We start from the raw sequence: 13,043 nt of genomic DNA on the forward strand, positions 1-13,043 counted from the left end.
ACTCTCCCTTTTTCTCTTCCTAGTACTCTAATTACAAACTTTCATTCTTTTGCTATTATTTCACAGGTTGTTAATATTCTACTTTAAAACTTTAAAGTAATTTTTATGGAAAATTTGATCATAATTTTTAATAACTAGAATAGCAAATTCTAAAAATTCAAAAGTTAAGCCATATCAACAATTCATATCATACCTATAGAAATGGCAATTTTGGTCTATTATTTTCCAAACCATCTACCTTATTTTCTTTCTTACATCTTATGCTGGCCATGACTTGCAGCCTATGTGGTTCAGTAGCAATGATAATGTCCTTGTATTTAATTTATCCTTGTATTTAATGTATCTTAAGAGAAAAAAAGTCTCAAATTTCATGATTAAGGATGCTGTTTGTTAAGGTTATTGAAATATATATTCAAATGATTTCAGGGAGTTTCCTAATTTTGAGTATTTTGCCATTTTGATATAGATTTTGAAATTTATTTTTTTCCCCTAACTATTGGGGGGAAATGTGGAAAAATAATTACTAGTGCTATTCTCCAGGCATTTCAAATTGTCTCTGTGTCTGAACACATGTGGAATTTCACTTCTTTGTCCCCTGGAAGTGAGGTTGGCCATGTGACTTGCTTTGATGTATAAAGTATGAACAGAAAAAAATGTGCTACTTCTGGGCAGAAATTTTCAGAGGTAGCATGGTATGTGCCACCAATTTCCCTTTTCTGACACAGTGACTATGTAAATATGTATAGAGATGTCTCTTCTGTCAGTCTGGATCCCTTAGTGACTGTGATGAGCAAAGTCTTATTGCCAGTGTTCATTGAATGAGTAACATGAGCACATACTTAATTATTATGATAAACTACTCAGATACTAGGGTTGTCTATGCAGAATAACCCATCCTTTATTTTTCTTTTTATGCTAAACCGTTCTTTTGTTTAAGGCACTAGTACTTGATCATAACATATCACTTAATATTTTTTATTCTATAGCTTTAAGTTTTATTCTACAAATCCTTTTGTTGATAATAATTATAACTTGAATGTAATCTGCTTTGTGTTTCTAGAAGGCAAAACCAGGTAAGCAATACAGCTTAGAGAATACTTTTATTAAAAAACTTTTCTTTCTAAGAGTAAAAAGAGTGAAAGAAAAATAACTAAATATATAGTCTCTTTCCTTGTGGAATAATAGTAAGAGAGTTCATTAGAAAATATGAAATAAGCTCCCAAAGATAATTCTACATGGACCATGTGAGCTTAGAGTGAGAAAAGGAAAGAAATCTTTTCCAGAAGGAGTGATCTAGAAAAACTTTATGGAATAAGTGACATATAAACTGGGTTTGAAAGATGAATAGAATATCGATGAGGAAATTCTACACAGCATCTAAGTAAATATACTGTGAGAAAAGTGTAAGCAAGTTATATAAATGGAACAGCAAGTTACACAGTTTGACTTACTTGTAATAGCAGAGTAAATATGTAGAAGTGTGAATTTTATTTTAAAACATCAAAGATTTTTAATAGAAGAGGGATTTTGTTATTAAGAAGATAATTAATATTGCCATTATATTTAGGATGAATTGTAAAGGATGGATACTAGAGGTCATCAGAGGTTTGGGAGGGGTGAGAGTTTTTCATTGTCAAGGTGAGACAGCGAGGGTCTGAGAGAGGAAATAAAAAAGAAGAAACAGCTTTGATCTTTGTTGAGCTACCAGGTTTACAGATATTTATATTTTCACCTATGACTTAGCATTTGAAAACCTAACAGTCTTCTTTTTTGTATATTGTAAGCCATATAAATAGAGTCTATAACTAGATAGACCTTATTGGATAACCACCCAAAATGTAATATTTTATGCTATTGAACACTGACTCAATATGCTAATATTCAACATTCAAACCAAAAGTGAAAACACAGATGCCTGAGGAAAGAAAAGTTGGCAGCACAAACTAGTGGGAATTGGGTAGGGTTTTTCTTGGCCTTCTGCTGCACAATAGGCAATTGTGATTCAGGTGTATTTGTTTATTCTGGTAGAAATAAATTCTCCCACTAAAACAAAAGTGCCATTATAAAGAGCTAGACAAAATCAACAACACCCGTCTTTGCCATGTCTTGCATGACTGTAAGGGGTCACATTCAGGAATTGTTGATCAGACTTCCTTTGTCTCTCTCTTTTAAAAAGGCATTTTGCAAATTTAATACTTTTCCATGTTCTAAAGCATCGCTTGTCCATGGGAGAGGGGTTGGGTGTCAAGCAAACGCGGAGGGGCTCTGGGGGTTTCTAAAGTGGTCACTTCAATAGTCATTTCATAACATGTTTGTCGGCATGTCTTTCTTCCAGTTCTGGTTTTGTTACCTTCTCTCTGTTTTCAATGTAAACAGCAGTACAAAGTGAGCTATCTTCCTGCCATTCAAAATAAATACTTATTTGGGTAAAATTTATAATGTTAGATTCTACTTTTAGTCAGGAAATGCAAACAAAGCTTGGAGACTGCTTGTTCCCTGACCCCAAATTCATTCCATGTTGCTATAGCATCACCCCTGAGAAAATGGGCCTGCCTGTTTTCCTCCCCATAGACAAACTCAATGGGCTTTTGTCAGCTCTTGAATTATAGCATTAAAATTTAAACAGTAGGGATTTAATGGAGGATTATTATGACACTCCAGTGCATTCTTTCTGTTGCCGTTAGCAACAACCCCAAGAACGAAATAAAATAATTGTTTTAGGAGGTGCTGTTTTCCTAAAAGATGAAACATCTACCTTACATTCTTGGACTTACATAAACTGATTTGTGTGTATGTTACTTCTAACATGAGTAGCGTATTGGTAGTGTATACCAATCCAATGATTTAAGGAATTTTTTTCCCTTTTAGTTCAACCAATCTACAAAGGCCAAAAATATTTTCACAGGCCCCCAAAAGATGAACTCCAATCTGCTGCCCCTAAATGCATTCTCCACTGTCTGGAAGATGTGCAAAGGCAACGGCACAGCGTTCTCCATCTCAAATCCTTCAAAGTGCTGTCAGAATAAAAGAATCCCCACCAAAAGCCCCAGGGAAATCTATCTGTCTGTATGGTATGGTAATGACTGAGGTTATTCCAGATAGGATTCTGGGAGAAACTCAGCTATTGAAATCTAATGAATGGAACTGAGAATTTCTTGTTATAATACTGTTTCTTTGATTGAATATATCCTTGCATATAAGAAGACATAAAAATAAATAATAAAAGCAAGATATTGTTTGAATTTTTGATTATATAATCTAAGAATTTTTCTGATAAGTAATTTTGCATCTGGATTTGTTTTCTCTGCCAGTCACTTGCCTTTCTAGTTTTATGTCATTTTTATCTCTTTCCTATTTTAATGTCAGCACCTAGGTTTACATTAAGGATTGCATTTTTTTAATCACCAGGGATTACAACAATTTATGGTCCTTTTCTAGCTGCCAAAATACAGATATTTCCTTTCTTCTGCTATATTCTTGCTGGACAACTCCTTTCAAAATATTTTTAACTTTTTCTCTTTGAAGTGAATTTCAGTTCATTGTAGACATAATACAAAATGAGTAACAGGCAATAAATAAATGAACAGTCCTTTGGATTTTTACCACCCAGAGATAATAGTTCTTAATCTAAGTGTGAGCCTTAATCTATAGCAATGAAAATTAGTCTTACTTTCACCAAAGACATCCAGGGTTCCCCTATCCTCTTCTGTAGAGGCAGCCCTATTATCAGTTTCTTGTGTTTACTTTCAGAGGAGTACATGCAAACATCTGTATATATGCCATTTTTACAGGAAAATGATAAATTTTACATTTTTCAGGTCCTTGCTTTTTCATATAACAATAAATCTTGAAATCAGTATAAGTCCCAGAATTTGTATAGGGACAGTCTTGTGGGACTGGAGAGTTGGGACATTGAGGGAGGAGACTAAGGGGTTTGCCTTCAAGTTGCGTTTGCTAAGCAAGCAACTGTCATTTGTTATGTTGTACTTAGCTGGTAAATAAATGGCAAAGGTAATGAAAACATGCTTTTATTCACACTTTACAAACAGAGAAAATAGTCAGTGTTCATAAAGATAGAAATTGTTAACACTATTTTTATTGGAACGATTAGCCATAGTTTGTATGGAACTACAAGTGATTTCTTTAGAGAGTTCCTAAATGAGAGATTTTTAAGCAGTTCCTTGTCATTTGCTGTCAAAAACAATGTTGCAGTAAACATTCTTGTAAACATTACTTTAGGCACACATATGAATATGCTGTTTTACAAATTACTAGTAATTGAATTACTTGGATGAAAACATTATATACATAGATGTTCACCATCAGGGAACCAGACCAGGCATTGAGGTCCCCATTAAGCCAGTGACATTGCTTTCAGAAGCAGAATGGAGGTAGAGTTTTCCTGAGAAGGCAAGCTGTCATGTCTCATGTAATGCTAAGATGCTGCTGGGACCAGGATGACCTTGTTTTTGAATATATCATTTTTATTTGACAAGTGAGGCTTACTGGGCCTTTCTTACTTTGTTAGTCATTGAGTCCCACCCAATAAATGGCCCACCCAAAAAAATGGGAACACCAGGCCAGAGAATCACAAGGTTTCTATGGGTCAGCTATTTAGCTTTGCCAAGAGCCCAGCAAAGTACTAGCTACTTTTTATTTTAAGTAGCCATGTCAGAGAACAGGTTAACTCCATATCCCAAGGGCCCCTCAAGGTAGAGGTTGGCTTTATTTGCCCAGGACCCCAACTGATTAAGACTTGTCACAAAGACTTGAGCTCAGAGGTGTATTGAAGTTGTGCATTAGCACTTTGCATGCAGCTCTTCTGTGATCAGGAGAATCCCCTTGGCACTTTTGGGATGAGGAAGTACATTCAGATGTAGAAGCTACAACAGTACACTGAACTGGTCCAAAATTCCTCAATGTACAAAGTCACATTAATTTCCCCTCTTCACTGTGAACCTGGCCCAAACTCCATTCCTTGAATCTAGTGCCTGCTCCCCACACAATATTGGGTAAGATGATGACTTGGGAAGTTTTATCAAACAGAGTTCCAGCATAATGAGATTGATGAATATGGCCTTTGGTCTTTCTGGAAGGCAGGGAGACTTCTCTTTAAAGCAGCTGAAGTCAGGGTAGAAGGAAAGAGAGTAATCAGAGCCTATCAAAAGAGAAAGGGGCTCTATGCCAGTAAGTAGGGCATTTCACTCAGTTTGAGCAGGTTTTGAGCAGGTGCTGGCTTATGGCTCAACCAAAAGAACATTTAATGATTTTAATCTACCCAAAGCTCTGTATTGAATGGCAAGGTCTCCACTGCTGACATCATTTATTTCTGCTTTGGGGACTCTTTGGTTCATCAGCCACGGCCTCATTGCCTTTTGGCTGGGGTTGGAGGGCTTGCTGCCCTATTGTCATAGTAACATTTGCTCATCCACCCTCCCAGAGGAGAGTGAGCAACAACCAAGTTGCCATTTGGGCAGTTTGTTTCAGTCCTATCTATTACAGCTTATCCTTTAAAGATTCATTATCAGGAAGGACTGTAGGGGACCCTTACTCTGCTCCCTTTCTCTTGCCCAGCATTTGGTATCAGGTCCCAGAGAGCCTTGTCATATTCCCAAACCTGGCCTGCAGGACTCTTGTCTTTTCTCTTCCTGAAAGCCACACCTAAGTCAGCTCCCCATTATTGTCACCAAAATTGTTAAGAACTGCGAAGGATCTAACGTGTTCTCTAACTGCAAGATAACGAGTTAGTCTGCCACAGCTTTATGGATTTAAAAAATGGCATGAAGCTCCTAAGTCAAAGACAAATGACTTTATTATGGCCTGGTAGGCAGCATGAACATCGCTTATTTTTGTGGGTTCTCTTTGCTCCCAAACCCTGTGAAGGTGACCAAGATGGACCCAGATAGAGCCCACATATGTAGTGGTTTACACGCCAGGAGAGGAACTCTCTACATAGGGAATATGAACATTTTATAATGAGCAGTAAGTGCCTCTGTCCTTTGATCCAGAGGGAGACATGGTATTTTTTATACCAGACAGCAAACATTCCTGCTCTTTGTTCTAGGGAGAGACACTATCTCTATCACCCAAGGTTATTCATTACCCAAACATCCTTTAAAAGACAATCCAGAAGAAAAGACATTCAGTGCATCTTTTCTCAAGATGTGTCAAAATATGAGAGTCTTGTGAAGAAGTGTTTCTGAACACATTCTGCAGTTTGAATGTACTTACATGTATTCAAATACTACATCCCCCACCATTGGTGGGTATTCTTTTACTAAAAGCCAGTACTAGCTGATGGAATAATCCAAATGTGGTGTTTATTTCTATTGGATAATTTATCAGGTTGGATTATTAGGTAGAAGTAGACATGTTTAATTTTAACATATTTTGCAAGTTTTCTTTACCAAGAACCTATTAAGAACATTTCAAAGAAGTATGTCCAAGAGTGACTTACTTCCTATTGTGGAAAAAAATAACTGATAAGCCTATATTCTTTAACCTAATCATTCCTAGGAAAGTAACTGACGGCAGACACTATAAAACTTAATTAGAAGTTTAATAAAACACATTAAATATAATAGTATGACAGTTGATGCAGCTGCTTTGAAAAGACAAAGCTCTCATGTAGCCATTACATCTTATCAGATGGATAAGAAAAAGGTTGGGAAATAGTTTAATGCCTGTTTCCATAAAAATTTAAGAAAAATCTGCATTTAGCCTGTATCTTCACATCATGAAATTTGAGTTTTTGTCTAATTTTATTCAAAAAGGACAGAGTTTTTTGTGTTATTAAAAGACTCCAAGGACTTTTTGCTTGTAAATCCAAAATTTATGACTTTTAAAAATAAGAAAGCACACTTGTTAATGTTTTTTGTAAAACACTATATACTCTTGTTTTTAATTATGTTTCTGGTATGAGATTGAGGTGACTCACCAGTCATGTAATAATTAACTTACTCTAGTACTTCACTGATTTGCTCTGCAACTTCCGTGGTAGTAGCTTGAATTTACTTAGAAGCATGAAAAACACACCAAGAACCTTTATTAAACATTCTATTACTATGTAATCTGGTTTATATTATATACTGTTTTATACAACGTAATCACAATAAACCCCATGATTTAACATATTCAGTTTTAACAATCAATAAATATTCAAGTTTTTCTCCTTTAGCAAACCGTGTCAGCACTGGACATTACTGCTTGTAAATTTCTAGTCATTTCTACTGAATGAGAAAGAGTATTATGGTATTAATCCTCTCTGGAGGAAATTCAGGTGCTTGGTGTTTTTATTTATTTATGTCAGTTGAATATAAGCTCTGATCAAAGATTACAGCAAAAGGAAATTGGCCATCATTGGTGAGATTCAATAAAATCAACAAGCAATAGATATGAATCTCAAGGACTATAGGTATTGAAATTATTAGATATACGATATATGTATCAAATATTTTAAAACAGAAGGTAAAAATATTTTAAACTACCAGACAGATTTTAAAAAAATACAACTTTAAAAAATGAAAATGTACTCTTTAAAATTAAAAATTTGGTGGGTGATTAGATTAACATGAAGTCAGTAAGTAAACTGAAATTTTCATCAGAAAGAAAATTAGAAATGCAGCACAAAGACAAAAAAATAAAATTATCAAAGAGTGGTTAATAGATAAGAAAGATGGAAAATGAGAATCTAAACATTGTCTTATCAGAGTGTATTTGTCGATTCTCACACTGCTGTAAAGACATACACGAGACTGGGTAATTTACAGAGAAAAATGGTTTAATTGACGCACAGTTCTGCAGGCTGTACAGGAGGCATGGCTGAGGAGGCCTCAGGAAAGTTATAATCATGGCAGAATGCAAAGGGGACGCAAGCACATCTTCACATGGTGGAGCAGGAGAGAGAGATGGAAGGAGGAAGTGCTACACACTTTTAAACAACCAGATCTCATGATGAGAACTCACTCACTATCATGAGAACAGCAAGGAGGAAACCTGCCCCCATAATCTAATCAGCTCCCACCAGGTCCCTCCCCTCAAAATTGGGAATTACAATTCTACTTGAGATTTAGGTGAGGACACAGAGCCAAACCATATCAGTCCACCCCTGGCCACTTCCAAATCTCATGTTCTTCTCACATTTCAAAACACAATGATGCCTTCTCAACAGTCTCCCAAAGTCTTAACTCATCGCAGAATTAACTCAAAACTACAAGTCCAAAGTCTCATCTGAGACAAGGCAAGTCCCTTCCACCTATGAGCCTGTAAAATCAAAAACAAGTTAGTTACTTCCAAGATGCAATGGAGTTACAGGCATTGAATAAATGCCCCCATTCCAAGAGGGAGAAATTTGCCAAAATAAAATGGCTACAGGCCCCATGCAAGTGTGAAACCCAGTGGTGCAGTAATTAAAACTTAAAGCTCCAAAAGAATCTTTAACTCTATGTCTCATATCCAGGCCACACTGATGCAAGGGGTGGGCTCCTAAGGCCTTGGGCAACTCTGCCCTTTGGCTCTGCAGGGTAGAGGCCCTGCAGCTGTCTTCACAGGCTGGCATTAAGTGTCTGTAACTTTTCCAGCTGCACAGTGCAAGCTGTTGCTAGATCTACCATTCTGAGGTCTGGAGGATGGTAGCCCTCTTCTCACAGCTGTACTAGGCAGTGCCCCAGTGGGGACTTTGTTTGGGGGCTCCAATCCCACATTTCCCCTTTGCATTGCCTTAGCAGAGGTTCTCCATGAGAGCTCTGGACCAGCAGCAGACTTCTGTCTGGACATTCAGACATTTCCATACACCCTCTGAAATCTAGGCTGAGGCTCCCAAACCTCAAGTCTTGCCCTCTGCCTACCCACAGGTCCAACACCATGTGGAAGCCACCAAGGTTTGGGGCTTGCATCCTCTGAAGTAATGGCCTAAGCTGTACCTTGGTCCTGTTTAGCCACAGCTAGAGCTGGAGTGGCTGGGATGCAGGGTGCCAGGACCCAAGGCTTCACAGAGAAGCAGGGCCCTGGGCCTGGCCCAGGAAACCATTTTTTCCTCCTAAGCCTCCAGGCCTGTAAGGAGAGGGACTACGTGAAGGTCTCTGAAATGCCCTGGAGGCATTTTTTCCCACTGTCTGGGCTGTGAACATTCAGCTCTTTAATTATGCAAATTTCTGCAGTCTTGAATTCCTCTCCACAAAATGGGTTTTTCTTTAATACCACATGGTCAGAGGCTGCAAATTTTCCAAACTTTCATGCTCTGCTTCCCTTTTAAACATAAGTTCCACTTTCAGGCCATCTCTATGTGAACACATATGACTGTACTCTTTTAGAAACCACAGGTTGTATCTTGAATACTTTACTGCTTAGAAATTTCTTCCACCAGATACCCTAAATCATCTCTCTGAAGTTCAAAGTTCCACAGATCTCTAGGGCAGGGGCAAAACGCCACCATCTCTTTGCTAGAGCATAGCAAGAGTAACCTTTTCTCCAGTTTTCAATAAGTTCCTCATCTTCATCTGAGACCACTTCAGCCAGGACTTCACTATTCACATCACTATCAGTATTTTGGTCAAAACCATTCAACAAGTCTGTAGGAAGTTCCAAGCTTTCCCTCATCTTCCTGTCTTCTTCTGATCCCTCCCAACTGTTTGAACCTCTGCCCATTACCCAGTTCCAAAGTCATTTCCACATTTCCAGGTATCTTTATAGCAATGCCCCACTTCTCTGGTACCAATTTTCTATGTTAGTTTGTTCTCACACCACTATAAAGACATACCTGAGACTGGGTAATTTATGGAGAAAAGAGGTTTAATTGATGCACAGTTCTGCAGAATGTACAAGAGGCATGGCTGGGGAGGCATCAGGAAACTCACAATCATAATGGAAAGCAAAGGGGAAGCAGGCATAATTGTCACATGGAAAGCAGAGAGAGACAGAGCAAAGGGGGAAGTGCTACACACTTTTTTATTTTTATTTTTTGAGACAGAGTCTCTCTCTGTTGCCAGGCTAGAGTGCAGTGGCATGATCTTGGCTCACTGCAACCTCCGATTCCCTGGTTCAAGCAATTCTCCTGCCTCAGCCTCCCAAGTAGCTGGGATTACAGGCACATGCCACCACACCCAGCTAATTTTTGTATTTTTAGCAGAGACGGGGTTTCATCATGTTGGCCAAGATGGTCTTGATCTCCCGACCTCGTGATCCACCAGCCTTGGCTTCCCAAAATGCTGGGATTACAGGCATGAGCCACTGTGCCCAGCTATGCTACACACTTTTAAACAACCAAATATCATGAGAATTCACTCACTATCACAAGAACAGCAAGGCAGAAATCCATCCCCCATGATCCAATCACCTCCCATCAGATCTTTCTCCCAACATTGAGAATTATAATTCAACATGAGCTTTGGGTAGGGACACAGAGTCAAACCATATCACAGAGTTTGAGAGGAGAATAAAAGTTATGGAGCAGAGCCAGCTTTTGAAAGGTAATGACAAAGAATTTTCCAGAAATGATGAAAGATAATCTATGTATAGAAGAAGCACAACGCATACCAAATTGAATAAATAAAAATGAATCTATAACCCTGTACCTTCCACTAACGCTCTAGAACTCCAAAGCAAAACTCTTAAAAGTACACTAAGAAAACAAACAAATCACCCAAAAAGAAGCAATTGAATTTAACAGTAGGTGTCTCAACAGCAGCAACCAAAGCCAGGACACAGTGAAATGATAAAATTGTTGACCTAGTTGTGTAACCAGTCAAATTCTCTTTCAATAATAAGGGCACAATAAAGATGTGAACATAAACAAGAACTTGGAGCTTTCATCACTAGCACAACTTCAGTAAAGTACCTTCTAAGGTATGTTCTTCAGCACAAAATAAAGTGGCTCTAAAAAAAACACAGATACACAAAAGCAAAAAAATTGGAAAAAAATGTGCTCAAAATAGGAAAACTACTGGTTAACTGGTAAAAACAAATAAAAGGGAGATAGAGTCAAATAAATAGTATTAGGAACAGGAAAGAGAACATAACTAAACATAAGGCAGAAATTAAAGAGTATCAGAATACGATGAAACTTTACATTTGGATGTAGGAAAATTAGAAGTTCCTGAACAAAAGCAACATAAGAAAAGAAGCATCTTACAACAGTAAGATTAACTTTAGAATATTAAGAATAATCTTATACCAATTTAAAATTTTACCAGAGTTTTTGTTAAAAAATATTTTACAAAGCAAACAGCAGGCCAAATAATTCAAAGAAAAAGATTTACTAATTTTTGCTAATGTATTATATCATTCCAGTCTTGTACAGATTCTTCCAGAAAATGGAAGTAGAAGGTAAAGAATCCCATTTCGTTTTAAAAGCCAAGTATGATCTTAATAACAAAAACAAGTATATTATTGCTGCTGTAACAATTTACCACAAACTTAATTGTTTAAAACAATACACATTTATCATCTTATATATATCTCTAGAGCCAGAAGTCTCCTGATCTCACCAGACTAAGAGTATGGTGTCAGTAGAGCCATCTTCTTTCCTATAGCTTAGGGTAGAATTGTTTTTTAGAAACTGCTCACATTCCTCAGCTCATAGCCTTCTTCTTTCATCTTCAAAGTCAGCAACAGTGGGCTGAGTCTTCATAGTCTCTGATTCTCCACAACTGGGAGACTGCTATGTCAATTAGGTGTGGAAACTCCCACCGGAGCCAGAAGAGTTATAGATATACATTTTATAGTTGTATATAATTGTATGTTATAATTATATATACTTATTGTAATAATTATGTATACTTATTGTAATAATATAATTTCATAATTTTAATTATAATACATAATTATATATTGACATATAATTCTATGTATTTTACATCTTTTAAAAAATAAATATATATATATATGTATGCTTGAGTGCACAGTTTATTGTGAGGACTTACACGTCATCAATCATGTAATTTATATTCAACCTAAAGGTAGTAATAAAAGATGGGAGGTAATGAACCACAGTGATGGCCTGGGAGCCTATTCTAGTGGGTCTGGAGTCTTTCAGAATCTGGCCAGTGGGGCGTCACTGCCTCTCTAGGGCAAAGCCTCAAGTGGCAGCCATCTAAAGTCGAGAGAAGTCCTCAGAGTTCTCACAGGCCTCCAAAGGCATCTCGAACAAGGCTTTGTCCTGGTTGCTTTTATCATCCTTCAGAGATGGGTCTATTTTCAACATCTTACTACTTTTCTCTTTCTACTGGTTCATTTCAGGTCTCGAGTGATATCAGGCAACAGCAGGAATTATCACCTCAGTCCATTACATATATATTTATCACTTGAGAAGAGGGAGACTACTTTACTGTGGGCTCAATGCTACTTGATATGAGTGACTACATTTTGAGACATTAGGTGTTGGGAGCAAGCCCCCAAAATCTGGCCATAAACTGGCCCCAAAACTGGCCATAAACAAAATCTCTGCAGCACTGTAACATGTTCATAATGGCCCTAACGCCCAAGCTGGAAGGTTGTGGGTTTACAGGAATGAGGGCAAAGAACACTTGGCCTGCCCAGGGCAGAAAACCACTTAAAGGCATTCTTAAGCCACAAACAATAGCATGAGCGATCTGTGCCTTAAGGACATGCTCCTGCTGCAGTTAACTAGCCCAACCTATTTCTTTAATTTGGCCCATCCCTTCGTTTCCCATAAGGGATACTTTTAGTTAATTGAATATCTATAGAAACAATGCTAATGACTGGCTTGCTGTTAATAAATATGTGGGTAAATCTCTGTTTGGGGCTTTCAGCTCTGAAGGCTGTGAGACCCCTGATTTCTCACTTCACACCTCTGTATTTCTGTGTGTGTGTCTTTAATTCCTCTAGCACTGCTGGGTTAGGGTCTCCCCGACTGAGCTGGTGTCGGCAATTAGGATCACACATTATTATGATATATCAGAAATGTTCTCTGCTTTCAAACTTCCAATCTCAAAATACATAGCTCATTAATCACATCCATAAAGACCCCTCTTGCCAGTACCATAGCATGTTCCCAGTTTCCAAAGATTAGAATGTGGCCAACTTTT

At 37.6% G+C, this 13,043-nt stretch overlaps 1 long non-coding RNA gene across 1 annotated transcript in view; it reads left to right on the forward strand.

The window, feature by feature from the left end:
• The window catches only part of LOC100605828, a 35,573-nt gene extending 32,331 nt beyond the window's left edge, over positions 1 to 3,242 (forward strand). Inside the window, exon 3 of the long non-coding RNA XR_178047.1 lies at positions 2,869 to 3,242. This is a non-coding gene — a long non-coding RNA (uncharacterized LOC100605828). The remainder of the gene's footprint in view (positions 1 to 2,868) is intronic.
• The last annotated feature ends 9,801 nt before the right edge of the window (positions 3,243 to 13,043 follow it).

Source organism: Nomascus leucogenys, chromosome 3 (genome assembly GCF_006542625.1).
Source record: "Nomascus leucogenys isolate Asia chromosome 3, Asia_NLE_v1, whole genome shotgun sequence".
NCBI classification, from domain to species: domain Eukaryota; kingdom Metazoa; phylum Chordata; class Mammalia; order Primates; family Hylobatidae; genus Nomascus; species Nomascus leucogenys.